Source organism: Notamacropus eugenii, chromosome 3, assembly GCF_028372415.1.
Source record: "Notamacropus eugenii isolate mMacEug1 chromosome 3, mMacEug1.pri_v2, whole genome shotgun sequence".
Classification (NCBI taxonomy): Eukaryota; Metazoa; Chordata; class Mammalia; order Diprotodontia; family Macropodidae; genus Notamacropus; species Notamacropus eugenii.
This window is the reverse complement of record NC_092874.1, coordinates 315,284,621-315,303,570: the sequence shown is the minus strand read 5'-3', so window position 1 is coordinate 315,303,570 and position 18,950 is coordinate 315,284,621. Positions and strand designations below refer to the sequence as shown.

The following is an 18,950-nucleotide window of genomic DNA, read 5'->3' as shown; positions in this document are numbered from 1 at the left end:
GCTTAACACCAGATCTATTAAATTATAGATTGTTGGTAGGGGAACATCCGAGGTCAAGTCTAAAATTAAGCTATTAGGCTTAGGACTTCAGACCAACAACAATAAGTTAGGGTCCTTTAATTCTTAGTAATAGGGTGGAGACAATTAGGTCAAGGGCTTATGAAGTTAGCATACATAGTTATTATTTGTGTCTCAGTTGGTTAATGTTTAAAAAAAATTCATTTGTGCCCTCAGCCTCTGTTCACTGAGCTCAGCAGAGGAAGCCCCATCCAGAAACTCAACATGTCTATTTACAAGATCCAGGCAAGAGAGATCTTTGACTCTTGTGGAAATCCTCCTGTTGAAGTTGATCTCTACACTGAAAAAGGTCAGTTCCGAGCTACTGTGCCCAGTGGTGCTTCTACTGGTATCCATGAAGCCCTGGAGCTCCAAGACAATGATAAGACCCGCTACATGGGGAAAGGTGTCTCAAAAGCGGGTGAGCACATCAATAAAACTATTGCCCCAACCCTGATTAGCAAGAAATTGAATGTTGTGGAGCAAGAGAAGATCAACAAATTGATGATAGAGATGGATGGCACTGAAAATAAATCTAAATTTGGTGCAAATGCCATTTTGGGAGTGTCTCTGGCTGTTTGTAAGGCCGGAGCTGCTGAGAAAGATGTCTCCCTGTACCATCACATCGCTGACCTTGCAGGCAACATTGAAGTCAACCTGCCCATTCCAGCCTTCAGCATGATCAATGGTGGCTCCCATGCTGGTAACAAGTTGGCCATGCAGGAGTTCATGATCCTCCTTGTTGGAACAGCAAACTTTAAGAAGGCCATGAGCATTGGAGGTGAGGTCTATCACAACTTGAAGAGTGTGATTAAGCAGAAATAAGGACAAGATGCCACCAATGTAGGGGATGAGGGTGGCTTTGCTCCTAACATCACAGAGAATAAAGAAGCTCTGGACCTGCTAAAGGATGCTATTGGTAAGGCTGGCTACACTGATAAGGTCGTAATTGGCATGGATGTTGCTGCCTCTGAATTCTTCTGATCTGGGAAATATGACTTAGACTTCAAGTCTCCTGATGATTCCAGCAGATACATCTCCCCTTCTAGCTTGGGGACCTCTACAAGAGCTTCATCAAGGATTACCCAGTGGTGTCTATTGAAGATCCCTTTCACCAGGATGATTGGGAAGCTTGGAAAAATTTCACTGCTACTGCCATCATCCAGGTGGTAGGAGATGATCTCACAGTGACCAACCCCAAGGGAATTGAAAAGGCTGTGAATGAGAAGGCCTGCAATTGCCTCCTACTCAAAGTGAAACAGATTGGCGCTGTGACTGAATCTCTCCAGACTTGCAAGTTGGCCCAATCCAATGGGTGGGAAGTAATGGTTTCCCACCGTTCTGGGGAGACTGAAGATATCTTCACTGTAGACCTGGTGGTGGGTCTCTGTACTGGGCAAATCAAGACTGGTGCCCCCTGCTGATCTGAGTGTCTGGCCAAGTATAATCAGCTTCTCAGAATTGAGGAAGAGCTGGGCAGCAAGGCTAAATTTGCTGGAAGGAACTTCAGAAACCCTCGGGCCAAGTAAGCTCTGTGGCTAGGAGGCCTAGGAGCTCTCAGGCACCAGTCACCTCTATAGAAGGCTGCTCCTGTCCTAAGAATGGGTAGCACCAAGTCCTAGACCAGTCTTGTTTTGGGGGCAGAGGCCTCTGCTGCTTAACTTCTCTTTCCCTTCAACCTTTCTGTGATGTTCTCACTGCTTCGTTAGAACTGTCTTATACCGGAGACTACCTGATCATCTGGCTCTCTGTCAGAACACCCTTAATCATCTTGTGATTGTGATAGATTGACCTATTCTCACCCCCATCCCTGGTGTTGATGTGTAGAGCCACGTACTTGTGATGCAGCCCAACAAGCGCACAGGCCAAATCCTTAGTGGCTTCTATGTGCAGAATAAAAGTATTCAGTAACCCCCCCCCAAAAAAAAATTCATTTCTGGTCTATATTGCAAATGCTTTAAAAGAAGTATCACCTGACTAAAAGTTGGAATTGTTTTATGCGATATGAACTGTGTTAAAAATGAAAAAAAAGAAAAAAAGAAAAGTGAAGGTTATTCTCATCACATTTGGCTTAAGGTGGGAATAACATGCACACTCAATATGGTATGAAAATCTATCTTACACTATAGAAAAGTAGAGGATAAGGGGACAAGTAAAGTGAGGGGGATGATAGAAGAGAGGGGAAATGGGTGGAGGGACTAATTAGAAGTAAACGCTTTTGAGGAGTGGCAAGGTCAAAAGAGAGAATAGAATAAATGAGAGCCAGGATAGGATGGAGGGAAATATAGTTAGTCTTATATAACATGACTATTATGGAACAAAACTACATATATATAACCTATATTGAATTGCTTACCTTCTCAGGGGAACGAGTGAGGCGGAAGGAAGGAAAAGAAGTTGGAACTCAAAGTTTTAGGAATGAATGCTGAGAATTGTTTTTGCTTGCAACTGGGAAATAAGAAATACAGGTAATGGGGTATAGAAATCTATCTTGCCCTTCAAGAAAAGAGAGAAGATGGGGCTAAGAGAACGTAGGGGTGTTAGAAGGGAGGGCAGATTCGGGGAAGGAGTAATCAGAATGCATGGCATCTTGGGGTTGGGGAGGGGAGAGATGGGGAGAAAATTTGGACCTCAAAATTTTGTGGAAATGAATGTTGAAAACTAAAAATAAGTAAACAAACATTTTAAAAATGTTTACATGTAATTGGGAAATATTTAATGAAATAAAAACTTTTTTTGAAAAAAAGGTAGAGGAATCAAAGCAGAAAACTTCTGTCCTGGAGCTAATTCTCTACAAGTAAGAACTGGTTATAGTGTTAGAAATGATGGGGATCAAAGGGGTAAGTGACCATTCTATTTTAGAATGTTACAGAAGAGAGAAAAGTTTAGTAGATTATGATGTGCAAGGAAAGGAGATATAGGATGTCATTGTCTCTAAAATTCCATGGTGAAATCAGGACAAGAGGGAGGGAAAATTCTCAAAAATAAAATTCTGAAGATACAAAGAAAAATAATTCAAATGATGAGGAAGACAGGGCATTCTTTAGAGAATCCAATGCGGATGCATATGAAACTCAAAAATTTAGATTTCTTTAAAAAGACATATACATATATGAACATGAGAGCCTATGCCAGAGGATAGATTTAAAAGTGTGGCATTATTGTATAGACACAATATCAAAAAGGTCAAAGCTCAGAATCAGCTGAAGTTATTGAAAAAAGCTAAAAAGAACACAGATTTGTTATATTGTTCTTGTCTTTTATGTTTGCCGTATTGGGGAAAAGATGAGGATTAAAGGAAGAATAGAAACAGTGTTCTGCATGCATAGGACCTTGAGAATGGATGGAGAGCGAAGATAGAGCTATTAGGTTCCCTGTTTTGCTTCAATTTTCTCTGCCAAAAAGAAGGATCTTTAGACTAGAAAGAACAAATATAATTAATAAAGAAAGGATACTCAACAAAGCAAGGACATATTCAACAATCCAGTTATCATTGGTGAATCGAAGTCATTGGATTCAGAGGAGCAATACCCTAGGGTACTGGAGGTGTGGCTGTGAGGCATTGACCTTTAAAACATCTTGGAGAATGAGAATAGCACTGTATGTTTAGAGAAGGACAAATATCCCAGTTTTCAAGAAAGAGAAAAGAATCAGAAATGGGTCCTGTCAAAATTCTGGATCATATTATTTAATGCATAATTAGTGAAAATTTCAAAAAGTCAGTGATGATCACCAAAAGCTAACATGACTTTGAGAAGAATAAGGTCATACCAATCTAATGTCATTTCCTTTATTTTTATTTTTTTGACTGCATTAAGGGACTAGAAAACCAGGAGAATTTTTATATGCAGTAGAGAGACAGAGACAGAAATAAAGAGAAACATAGAGAGACAGAGAAAGATTTTCATAAAGCAACTGGCAAAATGTCTCCTCTTAATCTTGTTGAAAAGGTGGGGAGATTTGGACTAGAGAATACCAGTCAGGTGGATTTCAAACTTTCTGGATGGCTGCATCCAAAGAGGAAGCATCAATTGTTAAATGTTAACTTGAAAGGCGTCCTCCAGGGGAATGCCACAAATACTCTGTGCTTGATCCCACACTATTTCACATTTTTTTCATAGAAACTTGGGTAACTTATCAAAGGTGTAGATGACACAAAGCTTGGAGTGATAGCCAACATGTTGAATGACAGAATTAGGAGTTCGCAAAATCTTGATAGACGAGAACATGGGTTTAGTCTAAGAAGATGAAATTTAATAAACATATTCTTACATCTGAGTTAAACATCCACTAAGCAAACAGAAAATCAGGGAGGCATGACTAAGGGTTCAGAAAAGACTTGGGGTTTTTAATGAATGTACAGTTCAAAAGGAGTCAGTGGATATGAATGAACGAATGAATGAATGAATGAAGAATTTAAGTGCTTGCTATGTGCAAGGCAATTCGTTAAATGCTAGAGATACAAATAGAAAAGCATGCCTGTCCCTACCTTCAAGGAACTCACATTCCAATAGATGTAGGCTGAATGTTATAGTGCAATGCTAGCTTGCGTTGAGAAACAAAGCATTTAGAACTAGTGATGTGATCATTTGCAGTCAAGTGATAGGGCTTACTTTGGCTAAACCATACCTGGAGAACTGCATACAAATCCAGGTGCTACATTTTGATACAGATATTAATAAGTTGGAGAGTATAGAAAGGGTAGCCTCAATGTATTTGGGTACAGGTTGAAGGAACTGGAGGCATATAACCTATAAAGAAGACTTAGAGCAGCTAGATGATGCAATAGATAATGCCAGGCCTGGAGTAAGGAAGATTTATGATTATTGTGCTACCCCTAAGTCTTCCATCTCGTTGTGGTTCAGTTGTGTCCCCTCTCTGTGACCCCATTTGGGGTTTTCTTGGCAAAGATACTGGAGTGGTTTGCCATTTCCTTCTCCAACTTATTTTACAGATGAGGAAACTGAGGCAAACAGGGTTAAGTGGCTTGCCCACAGTCACATAACTAGGAAGTGTCTGAGGTTGAATTTGAACTCAGATCTTCCTAACTCCAGGCCCACAATGAGCCATGATGACGATGATGAGTCTCTCTGATTTTAGCTCGGCTGGTCCTCATACCATAGATATAGGCTATTTAAAAATTCCCATTTGATCCTTCCAGATGGGTGGGGCTTACCAGAGATTCTATCACAATGGCATGAGTTTATCTCTAAATAACACGATGAAGCATTGCTACAACAGGGCTATTGTGGGCTGTGTATCAAATATTCCATATGTTCTTTAGAAAGAATCTGGTCCTCCATCATGAACTAATGCATGCATTCTACATAGAGCTATAGATCAGTGAAGACTCTTAGAACTGAGGTTCTCAGATTTTTTACATCATAGACCCCTATAGAACTCTCAGAATAACATTTTTAAGTGCACATAAAAAATATCTAGGATTACAAAGGAAAACAATTATATTGAAATGCAGTTATATATTTTTATAAGTTCACAGTCCCTGGGTTAAAAGCTCTCACCTTAGAACTATTCTCTTCCCTCTTTCCTCTTCACCACTTTCAACTACCACAACTAGAAGACAGGTCCCAGGGATCTAAAAAAGAGAGAGACTTATGGCTGAGAGGCATCTAGTTGATGCTGATCTTGCCAACAACCTTGTTGGGAAGAAAGCTATGGTTCCACTTAAGATTGGTTCATTCGTTAGCTTTACTCTTTTATCTTTGCAATTGTACTTATATCTTTGATTTTTCTCATTCCATTTCGATCCCAGAACTAAAGTCCTTAAATGTCAGAACAACAAAGGACATCTTTTCAGAATATCATTATTGCCTGAAAGCAAAGAAATATTAGACATCTACCAAAATAGCAAGGTTTATTGAATTTTTGTTGATCTGGTTGAGACAATTTAGATATATGTGTCCTCTAGATAAAAGATATACATGTATTGTTGGAAACATAGCTGTCTCTTTTGTTAGCTGTGGGCTTGTATACAGGGAGGGAGCTTGCTTTCTTCCTGCAAGAGTCAAAACAAGAAAGAGAAACAAAACATATTTCTCCAGTGAGATATTTAAATCTTAACTAGCATCAAACAGAAACTTTGAACTTTTGACACCTTTAATCCCCATTAAAATATAAACCTCCCACATGTTAAATATGTAATCTATCTGCTTTGCTTCATTGGTGCTGTACAATTCCAGGTATTTTTGCCAATGGAAAAAATGTCTACTTTTCAGAGTGATCAGGTAGCACATCTGCTAGAAATCATTTCCTGTTGTCCAGCCGGCTCAGGTGAAAAGTCAGCTATGTACAACTTCTAATTTCTTCAGTTAAATATAAGATAGATGAAACACCTAAATGCTATGCTCCATGGAGTATAAAACCACTACTGAGCATTTCCCAGCAATGAAGAAGAATTTTTTTAAAAAGTATTTTCCAGGAATTTTGACCTCTCAGATTTAACAAGGATAATTCTGCTCTATATTCAGAGGCTTAAAGCCCAGATGTGAATCCCTTCTCCCTTTCATCTTGGGATGGTGAGAAGGAAAGGAGGAGTCTTTTGGGACTACTCCATAAGGAATGGATCCTCTGTGGTAAGAGCAGTCAAAAAGCTAAGCAATGTCAAGAGCAGAGAAGCCCTAGACAGCTGTTGGGATTGTACTTCTTTTATTATTACTCTAGGGTTTTTAACATGGGATTGATTTTGTGGTGTGGGGAGAGGAGGCCGTGAAATAGGAGGTTTCACTACATACTATCCTCAAAGGATCCTAACTAGATCAAGAACTTGAATTTGATTAGGAAAAAAAGATTATGAAGAATGGTAAATTAGATTACAGATAAGAACCTTTAATTATAATGGAGTGAGTGCAGAGCATAGTGGACAAAGGTCTGCACTTGGTGTTGGGAAACCCAAGCTTAAATCTTTTCTTTGCTGTTTCCTAGCCACATGGCCCTATTCAAGTCATTTAATCTCTATGAGTCACCTTTTCAACTATAAAATTATCTTTGTATTACATATCTTATAAGTTGTTCTGAGGAACAGTCCTTTATTATCATGAAAGAGCTTTATGGATCTGAGTTGTGGTTGGAGAAGGAGAAAATGGAAGAAGGGAAGGAAGGGAAGGATATGAAAAAGAAAGAGAAAAAGAGAGGAAGAAGAGAGAAAAGAGAGAAAGAAAAAGAGAGAGGAAGAGGGAAGAAAGGAAGATAGAAAAGAAGGAAGGAGGAATAGGCGGCAGGACAAAGGAAGAAAATGGAAGAATAAGAAAAGGAGAATGAAGAAGGAATGAGAAAGAAGGAAAAGAATGAAATAGGAAAAGATTTCAATCACCCAAAGAACAAAGCTAAGAGAATCTGATAAGGATAATTCCAAGGTTTCCATGCTGTCCTCATCTCTGTCCAGGCATGGAGTCTAGGTTGGGACTAGGGGGGTTTTCATGGCTGTGGAGGGTCTATAGTGTTTACAAAAGTTTTTTTCCTCAGTGGGTCATGTGATCAGGCCCTTCCCTCTGGTTTCTCTCGATTTCCTTGCAGCTGGTGAGCTGCCCTCATAAATTCCCAAAGCATCTGGCTTCTGTATAGCTGTGGACATTTTCAGAGTAAATTTTTAATATTCAGTCCTTTCTTTAGTCTCAGGGAAAATCTTTTCAGTTTCCTTTACTGCCTCATTATCCACATTGTGTTCCCCTATCTTTCAGTGCTCCCCAGGGCTCTTCTTTTATCTTTCTACACTGTCTCTTTTAGCGACCTCATAAGCTCTCATGGGTTCAATTGTCATCTTTATAAAAATGGTGACTACCAGATCTACATATCCAACCCTAGTCTCTTAAGGACTTGAACTCAAATCTCACAACACTAATTACCTCATGAACATTTCAAATTAGCTGTCCCATAGGCATCTCCAACTCAACATGCCCAAAACAGAATTTAATATCTTTCTGCTCTGATTCTACCTCTCTTCCCAACTTCTCTATTCCTGTCAAGGGAACCATTACCCTTTCAGTCACTTTGATTTTCAAACTAATACATGTCCTCAACTCTTCATTTTCATTCATGCCATATATCCAACCCACTGCAAAATTTTTTCATTACCCTCTCTACACTTTTCACGTATGTTCCCTTCCCTCTTGTCACACAACCATCAGCCTGAGTTGAGATCATTATCACTTCTTGCCTGAACTACCTACAGTAGCCTCCTAATTGGCCGCTCTGTCTCAAATCTCTCTCCACTCCAATCCATTTCCTGCATAGCCACCAATTGATGACTCTCCCTGCCTAGGCTTGTCAATTTCATATGCAGTAAGCCTTCTACTGACTTATGTACAAAATTGTACTAAAGTGAGTTCTTGCCATGGCATCTTCAAAACTCAAGTCAAGCTCCACCTTTCACATGAAACTATTCCTGATGCTCATAACTCCCAGTGTCCTCTCTCCCCAAACTACCTTGCATTCATTTTGTATGTATCTTATATGTAATTACGTGCATATATTATCTCCATTAAAATAGGATCTCCTTGAGGGCAGGGATCATTTCAGTTTTGTCTTTGTACACCTACCCTGCTCTTAACACAGTGCCTGGCCCAAAGTAAGCTCTTAATAAATGTTTGTTGATTGGTTGATTGTTTGATTAGGACAGTGTCTATCACATAGTTGTTACGTAGTGTTTGTTCAGTGGGTCTTCAGAATTCCATGGGAAAAAAATCAAACTATATTACAGAAATAAACTTTGAAGACAGAAAATAAAAATCACCAAGATATTTCCCAGTGCAGGAAAAATAAAAACAAACTCCCTTAAATTACTAGAGTTATTCAACATTTCAAAGAGAATACTAATAAGAAATAATTTTTTGCACAGTATGTTCATGGTCCAGAAGAGCAAGATATGTCTTCTAATACACTTGAGCTCCACTCCCGCCAAGGTTCATTCTCTCTCTCATCTTTGTCTCTCTTTCTTGTCCAGTCTGCTCTGCCTTACTGTTTTACTTACTTCTTTCCTACTCCTTCTGCCTACCTCATTTGATATTATCTGTCTATCTTAATATTGAATAGGAATATATTTTGATTTACAAATACTTATGATACATGTTTTTATTATAATTATTGAATGCATATTTATGTTTCATGCCCTTACATTTAAAGCTAGGTTAGTTGAAGGGAATGTTTTTCTCTCTCTGAAAAAAAAGAACCTCTCTGCCTCAGGCAGATTTTTAATTAGGCTTTCATTTATCTTTACTTCTGTGGGGCACTATAGTTTTTCCTCTACCCAGCTATCAAAGTGATCTTTTAAATGCAGCTCTGACCATGTCACTCACGTGTTCAATAGACTCCAATGGCTTTAGGATCAAATATAAACTCTTCCACTTGGCATTTAAAGTCCACTGCAACCTGGCCCCTTCCTACCATTTCAGACTTCTTACATTCAACAATCTTCCATAATGTCAACCCTCTATATAGACAATGATCTAGTGACTCTGGACTTGCTCTTCCTTGAACATTCTGTATATTTTTACTGGCTGATCTCATGCCTAGAATGGTCTCCCTTTTTTATGCTCAGCCTCCTGCCTTCCATGAAATTTCTGCTAAAATCCAACCCTCTGCAAAAAGCCTTCCCTGTTCTTCCTTAATATTAGTTCCTTCCCTCTAAAATTAATTCTAATTTACTAATTATATATATATGATATATATATAGGTGAGATATATCACATTTATATGTGCATATGTATATGTTTGTGTTTATGTATATATGTGTACATATGTGCGTATGTGTATCACTTATGTGTAAACCTTATCCCGAAGTCTTATTTGTTTTGTTCTTATGGTTGCTGAATGTAGCATTCACATTTTTAAGGAAGCATTTTGCCATGGAAAACTCACTGGTTTTAGAGTCACAGGACTTTTAACTGAATTCTATGCAGTGTGTTGATAAATCTTTAACAACCATTTCTCCAGAAAAAAAGTATATACTACATACTTTCAAATTTAATCTGTAGTATTAATATTTCTCCTCAACTTTTTTCTATTATCTTTTAAAAATTTAATATTTTCTTTTTCCCCTATTACATGCAAAACAATTTTAACAGCCTTTAAAATTTTTTTTGAATTCCGAATTCTCTCCCTCCTTTCTTCCTCTCCCTCCCTCATTAAGAAGGCAAGTAATTAGATATAGGTTATACATGTGCAGCCATGCAAAATACATTTCCAGGTTAGTCATATTGTGAAAGAAAACACAGATCAAAAAAAAATATCCGAGAAAGATAAAGAAAAGGTATGCTTCAATCTGCATTCAGACTCCCTCTGTTCTTTCTCTGGAGGCGGACAGCATTTTTCATCGTAAGTCCTTTGGAATTGTCTTTGATTGTTGTATTGCTGAGAATGGCTAAATCAGTCACAGCTGATCATCTCACAATATTGTCCCCCATTTTCTTAAGTCTTGATAACCAATAAAATAATAAGTCAAGCCCTGATTTATGGCATTTTTTAATTTCCCAGATGTAAATGCTCACACTGATGATTTAATAACTGGCATTCCAGCACACCTCTCATCCTGTCTGGTACTTGTTCTGTATGTGACCTTGGCTGAGTCATCCTTAACTCTTCCCTATTCCTCACTCTTCATATCCATTCATGTTAGAATGTTAGACTTCTACATTAAGCAAACTGGAAATGCTCAGAGGTCAGCTGAGGATACACTTCTAAATGCTTGTTGAATGAATTAATATCTCTGGGGCTCGATTTCTTCTTCTGCAACATAAGGCAATGACATTCAAGGACTCTTCCAACTCTAAATCTGTGATCTTTTATAAGTCTTCCAAATAGAATAACAATAATGTCCTATTAAGGGAGGAAAGGGACATGCAATACAGTGGCTGGAGAGCTGGCTTTTAAAGCCGAGAAAATCTGGGTTCAGGTCCCAACTCTGACATATCCCACCTCTGTGACAATGGGCAACTCAAAGTTTTCAGTTTACTAACAACTCTCTAAGGCTGTACATTGCAGAGAAGGTGCTGAATTGAACTGAGACAGGAAGTTTCCTCTCTTAGCAATTCCCTATACCTATGAAAGGAGTCTAGGATACTGAAGGAGGACTAGGGCCTCTGGTATGAGGGTTTGCTGAGCCCTTTTCATGGCTGCTTGTTCACCTTTGGTGTTCACCTGGCACTCAACTCTCACCTGTGGCTCCAACGGTCTGTAGCATGTGCAGCAGCCACACCCAAGTAAACATTCTCCTAGGATTGGTTTACCAGTTTGAGGGGAACCAACAGGCCTTGAACCCGAAAGTGTTAGGGAGATGCCAACTGCAAGCATGTGAAGACTTCCCAAGTGGGGATGGGCAGATGAAAATAATTTGTTCCAGTAGCCATGAAGGTGTCTGAAGCAGGCAATGATGGACCTTGGTTAGCTTCCTTCCTTCCCCCCTTCTCCCTCCTTCTTTCTTCCTTCCTCCCTCCTTTCTTCCTTCCTTCATTGACTAGAACTTGGTTACACATCAAAAACCGCAAGGCCATCCACTATATCCCAGGCCATCACCAGTGGTCTTGACCTTTATTCTTGCCACTGAATTTCTATGACTCTGGAAGAGAGAGTGAGGTTGAGAACTTTGTGCAACTCTGCCCACTTAAATCCAGTTTACACACTAGTCAAGACATCAGAAAGTGAAACAACATATCAACGAAACCACAGCTCCACTCTCTACTCTTACCTACTAAAGGGAATCCCTTCACCACCATCACAAACTCCATACACACCAGCTTGAACAGGAGTACATATGGCTTCTGAATGATCCTTTAAAAAATGAGTATGAAATTGAATCAACAAATATTTATGGAACATCCCTTGTACGGAGAAGCCTTAAACATATACCTGCTATAACCTATCAAAGTATAAGATAACCTTGTCTAAATGACAAAGATGCACAATCTTCTCTTTCAGTACTATTTATTCTCCCTTCAGTAGTTTCATCTTTCAAAATCAGGCCTTTCGCTGTTGGTCTGCTGGAGAACACAGTTTTTGAGGGAGACAAAAGTAAGCTCTCAACAATCCATTTCATGTGGGTAATAGAGGAGTAGGTTGACATTAATATTTCAGGACAGAGTCAACACTTCTTGAGTCTTCTGAACAAATCCATCAACACTTGGCTGGGATACAAACTCAATCTCACAGCTCCTAGTTGATCTCTCTGCAGCAATGAACACAGTTGACTTCGATTCTTTGACCTCTTCCTTTGGCCTTGATGACACCATGTTATCCTGTGATCCTCCTTCCTCTTGAACCGCTGCTTTTCCACTTCCTTGGTTTGCTCTCCTTCCTCCTCCTAATGCCTACCCCAATAACAATCAAATAAAACCCACTACTATTTAAGACTCCACAAGCAGACTACAGATTACCTTTCTTGAGATGGCACTAGAAGAGAAAGTGAGGCTGGTGACTTTGCATAGACCTCCCTCACTAAAGTCACTAAACTCACTATGTCATGGCATGACCTCCCTGATGTCATGGTCCTCTTTGAAAATGAAGGACAAACAGCAACCTTTGTGAGTAGAAATAGGAACTGTCCCACTGGGGACCCAACTGGAACTGGCCAGTTGGGCAACACAGTTGGCTCTTCCTTTCTTCCTTCCTTCCTTCCTTCCTTCCATCCTTCCCTCCTTCCTTCCTTCCTTTCCTCCCTTCCTCTTTCGCATTTTCACTTGAGGCTATTGGAACATGATTTTAAACCCTCTGGCTGCAAGTGAGCCATTTTATCACATGGGCAATAGTAACTTGGACAATTTGCAACAAAGATGGGATCTGATGGGATGTCCCTTTGAAAGAACTATGGAGGGCGAAGGGGCAATAGGTCTTTCAGCAGTTAGCAGCCCAGAAAGTGATGAGGTCAGTAGCATTTGCACAGCCCTGGCAACAGTAGCAAGACAAAGGGAAAACCCTGATTCATTGCAGTGACTGTGCTTGCTTCAAAATAATGGGAAAAAATTGGTGCCCTGAAGTCTACACCACCAGTAGCAGAGAAACAATGACCTTGCCAGTGAGAATTAGTATTCAGGTAGCACCTCTAACTAAACCTGTTGGAGTGGAAAGAACAAGGATACCCGGTTGGCAGACCTTGCTCATCTCTGGGACAGAGCTGTAATCTTCAGCCACTCCACACTAGACAAAGGTTACAGGTACAATGTGTCCCTAGTGAGCCAGAAACAGTCCCAGCAGGCCCTGGAAGCTGACCAGGTCAAAACCAGGATGAATCGTCGTCAGCTGGGCTGTCCAGAAGTGGGTCAGCTCCATGCATGTTCTTTCTGTTCTCTTGGTGGTGCCCTCTTAGCTTTGCTACAAGGGTGAGGAAATGGGCTGTTGTGCTATTAAGCTGACATGTGTGATCCAAGCCACCTATAGTACTATCCCCCAGGACTAGGGGTGGGGAGGGGGAGATAAAATGTTCTGAACCAGGATATTGATGGAACTAGGAAGGATGAATTAACCCTCTAGACTCCTACAACTCAGCTGAGATTGTTATAAGTGTAACAGGGGCTCAAGCTTATTTTTTTTAAAGAGATTAATTATTCCATATCTGCATCATGGGTACAGTTTAGGAGAACTTGGGAGAAGAGAGATCCTTGAGCAGGGGTGTGGAACCTGCGACCTAGAGGCCACATGTGACCTTCTAGGTCCTTAGGTGTGGCCTTTTGTCTGAGTCCAAGTTTTACAGAACAAATCCTTTTATTAAGGGGATTTGTTCTGTGAAGTTTGGGTGCAGTCAAAGGGCTGCACTTGAGGACCTAGAAGGCAACATATGACCTTGAGACCCCTGAGCTTCTGGCTTCCAGTTTCAAGAAAGAAAGCACATGGTTCTCTTTGGGGAGAGATACCTGAAGGAGGAGAGTCTCTGGCAAGAAGCCAGCGCTTTGATCATATCCCTATCCCCAGCTTAACATACTAGATACTTCAAAGAACTTTCCCCTGGGTGACATTGGGACTCTTGGTTGATCTGAGATACCTCTTCCAGTTAGAGAGCTCATTCATACCATGTATTGTATTTGGGGTTTTTTTGGCTAAGCAATTTGAGTTAAGTGACTTGCCTAAGGTCACACAGCTAGTAAGTGTCAAGCATCTGAACCATATCTGAGTTCCAGTCTTCCTGACTCCAGAACCTATGCTCTATCCTCTGCACCACCTAGCTGCCCCATGTATTATTGTATGTTATACTATCATCTGTATAACTTCTCTGATTTCTATTTGCTATTGACTCAGAAAAGTAGGTTATTTTCCACTTGCTATGTGTGATCTTTGAGTAACTCTTATTTGGCGAGAAGGGAATCAAATCTTGGATTTATAGCTTAGGGTACTCCTTCCTGGTTAAGGAACAGCACTTAGTGCAGCTTGAACCTAAAACTCATTCCCTCTAGACTAACAATATTAAGGAGAGCCATATATAATTCTAGCCTAGTACCACATTTCTAAGGAGAGCAGAATGGTCAGACTCTAGAGCCAACCTTCTTCTTCCAAGTAGGAATCATTCTCCCTTGGAGAAGGGTAAGTGAAACACTCCAGTCATATTTATTCATGTCTCCCTATGAGCCACACCTGTAGAGATGCATGTGGACATATATAACCAATTAGACAACACACTTTGCACCAGCAAGGAAGTTGTGTTGTAGACCTGGGACAGTTTGGATTAACTTTGTCCCCAGGTACACTGATGTTCTGATATCCACCTGGGAGCCTGGTAGACAAGAAAAGAATAAAAACAGCTCTTTTGGTTTTGGGCTGAGGCTTTTGAGAGCCCAAAGAAATATCCTGGAAGACTGCTTTTGACTTTATTGTCAATTTTTATTTTCCTGAATTTTTTTTTAACCATCTTAAGTCCTGCTTCTACCTAAGGGTATAGGAATATATTTTTTAGTAAAAAGCTGCTTGGACCCTCAGATTCTGCATGATTTTGTCTCCCTGAAGAACTGGTGAAACATCTCCCTTTTCCCCTATACTTCACACCTGGGAAGGAAGCAACTCCCATTAATTTCCCAGCTCCTCTCAGTCTCGTTCATCTTCACATGAGGGGAAAGAATTAAAAGCAGAGAAACCAATCCATTTTCTGCATTTACTAGATAAGCACTGACTGCATCTTTTCTAAAGAAACTTCTCCCTTACCTTGCTATTACTAAAGTAGGGATATTTCTCTCTACCCAGATTCAAACCTTTCCCCTAGATCGCTACCCGTACCACATTTATCACAGGCCAAGAATAAACGGCCAAAATGTTGTCCTTTCTGTAAGGTAGAATAAAATGATAACTATGAAAGGATAATAAACAAAGGTGAAGAGAAAAGTTCATTGGATAGGAAACAAGTAGTGAACTACCCTCCTTCCTCATCCCCTCCATACAGAAGTATCCACCCCTCTTTTAGATATAATAAGAAGTGATGCCTCGGTGCCTTCAAATTTATGCTGTCTCCAGCACAGATTTCCTCCCCATATCTTGACAAAGTCCAAATGCTATTTTCTATCTTCATCTTTTTTTCCACCATTTCCACTTCCCAGTAGCAGAATGGGGACTGTGATGTTAGAGTCCAAATGTGAAGAATGTTAATGATCTTGATGTGCGAATGCAATGGAACACTATTGTACTATAAGAAACAATAAGCATAAGGAATTCAGCTGCTTTTGAGAGCCTTTGTTTTTTGTAGTAACTTCACATTCTCTATTTACTTTGTATCAATTCCTTATTGGTGATTCGCAATTCCTCACATTGTTGTTTCCTCTAGTTCAATACTGTATTTCGTTATTTTCATATACCATGATTTGTTCATGATTCCCTAATTAAAGCGCAGTCACTTTTTTTTGCTCTCATAGTTATATGTATATTTTGGCATACGTTATATACATATATGTATTATAGATATATACACACACACAAATACATACACACGAAATTATGTGTATATACATACACATGCATGCATACATACGTATATGCACATATATTTGCATTATAATGTATAAAATGTATATAGCTAGTTTGTTTCTGCTTTTGACCTTTTGGGGAGAAAGAAAGTACAATAATGGCATTCACAGGTTGAAGTATTTTTAAGAGTTTAGTGGCTTTTAAAAATATTTTTGCCTAATTCTGATCTTGACTCCAGGAAATAATGATAAACAGACATCTCTCCTTTCATTAGGGAATCGGGAAATCTAGGCAGAAAACTGTTGCAACTTCAAAATGATTTTTGAGCCTAGTATTCTCCTCATTTAATTTTGCTTAATTATATTTCTTCATTACAAGAAATGGTTCAAGGGATGGGGGAAGGATAGTGAAAAATGGTCAGGATGCTGTGGGTTCATTTGGTCTCATACCAAGCTTTCTAAAATTTTATTCCTTTAAACAAATTAATACAATAGGGGAAAAATGGACAATCATTGATTATTGTCTCTGTAAATTCCTGGTTATAATGCACATGTTTAGTCTAGAAATTAGAAGTAAGGTCGTGAAGAACTTTTACTATAGAAATTCTTAATTTGGGGCATTGAGGGTTTTTTGTTTGTTTTTTAAAATATTTTTATCATTTTGTTTCAATATAATTGGTCCCCTTTAGATTAATAAAGCATTTATTAAGTACCTTGTTGCTGTGTTCATCCTTGGCTGCCAAAGATGACCATGCCATCAGAGAAATGATGACTTGACTTGCACTTGACTTTGTTTTGAGTGAGGGAGAGCTGGCAGGTCACCAGCCTTTCTTCTTCTCCGGAGCCCTCTGAATCCAGGGACCATTCATCACGATGACTGGAGGTGGCCCAGGATGCAATGGGAGACCTTGGCCCCTTTAGGCTAAGATCTATTCAGGAACTCACTTAGGGTGAGGTAATGCCCATTCAGTGAATAGGCCTCTTTAAGAAGGAGCCAGGGGATGGTGCCTTTAGTGAGGCATAGGAAAAAAAAAGAACACGACATCAGGCTGGGAGGGAAACAGCAACAGCTACTATTGATAATCACTCTTGTCCAGAAGAGATCTTACATATCAATTTTCCAGCCTCTTTTTTCTCACAGATGAGAAAGCTGAATGCAGGATAGGTGAGTGCCCCAAAGTCACATAATTGAGTGGTAACAGAGCCAGAACTAAGAACCCCAGCTCTACCAATCTTTGGACTTCCCCAAAAGCTTCTATTTTTATTAAACTCCCACAGGGGGGTTTTGTTGAAGTCAAGTTAAGTGTTTAAAGTCTTGCACAATCTGACCCCAGTCTATTTTTCCAGCCTCACTGGACATCACTCCCTTTCTTGCACCCTGTGGTCCAGCCACACCGACCTCCTTTCTACTCCTCAAGGGCAGAAGGTCATCCATCTCCCTCTCTCCAGATCCTTGCCCTGGCTGGCCTACATACTCACCAGGGAAATGCTGTCTCTTACCTCTTCTACTTCTTTAAGCTGTATCTCAAGCACCCTCTTCTGTAGGATGACTTTCCTCATCCCTGTCTACCAATGTGGAAAGGATAACTGTATTTATTAAGATCCTGCCATGTGCCAGGCATTGTAATAGTCCAGGAGATTCTAATCAGTTCCATTTCTGAAGAAGAATGAACTCCCTTTATTTATTTGTTTATTTACTGACATCTTATATATATTATATATGTTCATACTATCTATGAATATATTATTTCATTTATGTATTCATTATTTATTATTCATCCATTTATTTCTGTTTATCCATTCATTCATTTATGTATATAAAGAGAAAAAAACCAGATTCCTACCTTCAAAGAGCTCACAGTCAAATGGTGGAAGTAACACCTAAACAACTATGTGCAAACAAGATATGGACAGGATTAATGGGAGATAATCTCAGAAAGAAGGCATTAACTTTTAGGGGCACCTGGGAAAAGGTTTCATGAGGTTGGCTGTACATTGATGAATGTTTTGTCCCCAAAATACCTCTCAAAAGTCATTTAGAAAAGTGTTGAGAGATTGTGATCAGCATCCTCAGTGACATTGCAATATTAAAGTGAAAATTCTTTTTTATAAATCCATCATCATTGCTTATTATTCGGAGAGATAGATGCCCTTTTCTGTTTCCTTGAACCATTGCCTTTGTGATGAAACCTGTTGAAATGATGAAAAAGGGAAACACAGAACTAGATCAAAAGAGATTCTAATAAAAATCAACTCATTTCTGAAGAATTAACCGCCCTTATTTAATTAATTAATTTATCCATTTGTTTTTATTTTGTATATTTTTTTATTTCTTCATTTACAGATCTGCTTATGAGACTGAGTCTCCCTGTCTTGGCCAGGCAGACTCCTCCACTGATCTGCATGGCAACCCTAACTTGCTCTGTTTCCTATTTGGGCTCCTTCCCACCTGTTTAGGCAGACTGGGGTTGTCTCACTCCAAGGTTCACCTGATTGTTGTAGGACTTTGTAAAGTTATCCTCTTGTCTTTGCAGCCAAGAACATGGAAGTGAACAAGAGATCCACCACATCAGGCTCCCCAGTAAGAAGGAATAGAAGCATGCAGAGCCATGCCTGGCACTAACTCTCCTCTTAATGGACTGGTTTCTTATGACTGGCTCAAGAGACAGTAGAAAGACAATTTCTAGTCCATGATATGCTGCAATGGACCGAAGGACCATTTACCTACTGGCTTCATTTTTTCTCCTGGTAAAAATGGGATGAGATTCTTTATATCTGATGCTTTGCAACCATTACAAGAAATAATAATTTCCATGCACTATGTCTGAATCATTCATTCTATTCTCATCCAAAAACATTTATTGAGTATCTACTCTGTACAAAGTCCTGTTCTTACTTAACCTTCAGTAGGGAAGATGATGGTCCCCTTCTCTTCCCCCTCCCCCAAACAAACAAATAAAAGACATCGAAAAGGACAAGGTGACCCATAATAAGTGCCTTGGAAGG

General features: G+C 39.5%; 1 pseudogene; it reads left to right on the top strand.

Moving 5' to 3' along the window:
• Nucleotides 1-264: 264 nt before the first annotated feature.
• On the top strand, nt 265-1,594 carry LOC140531574 (alpha-enolase pseudogene; annotated as a pseudogene).
• The last annotated feature ends 17,356 nt before the right edge of the window (nt 1,595-18,950 follow it).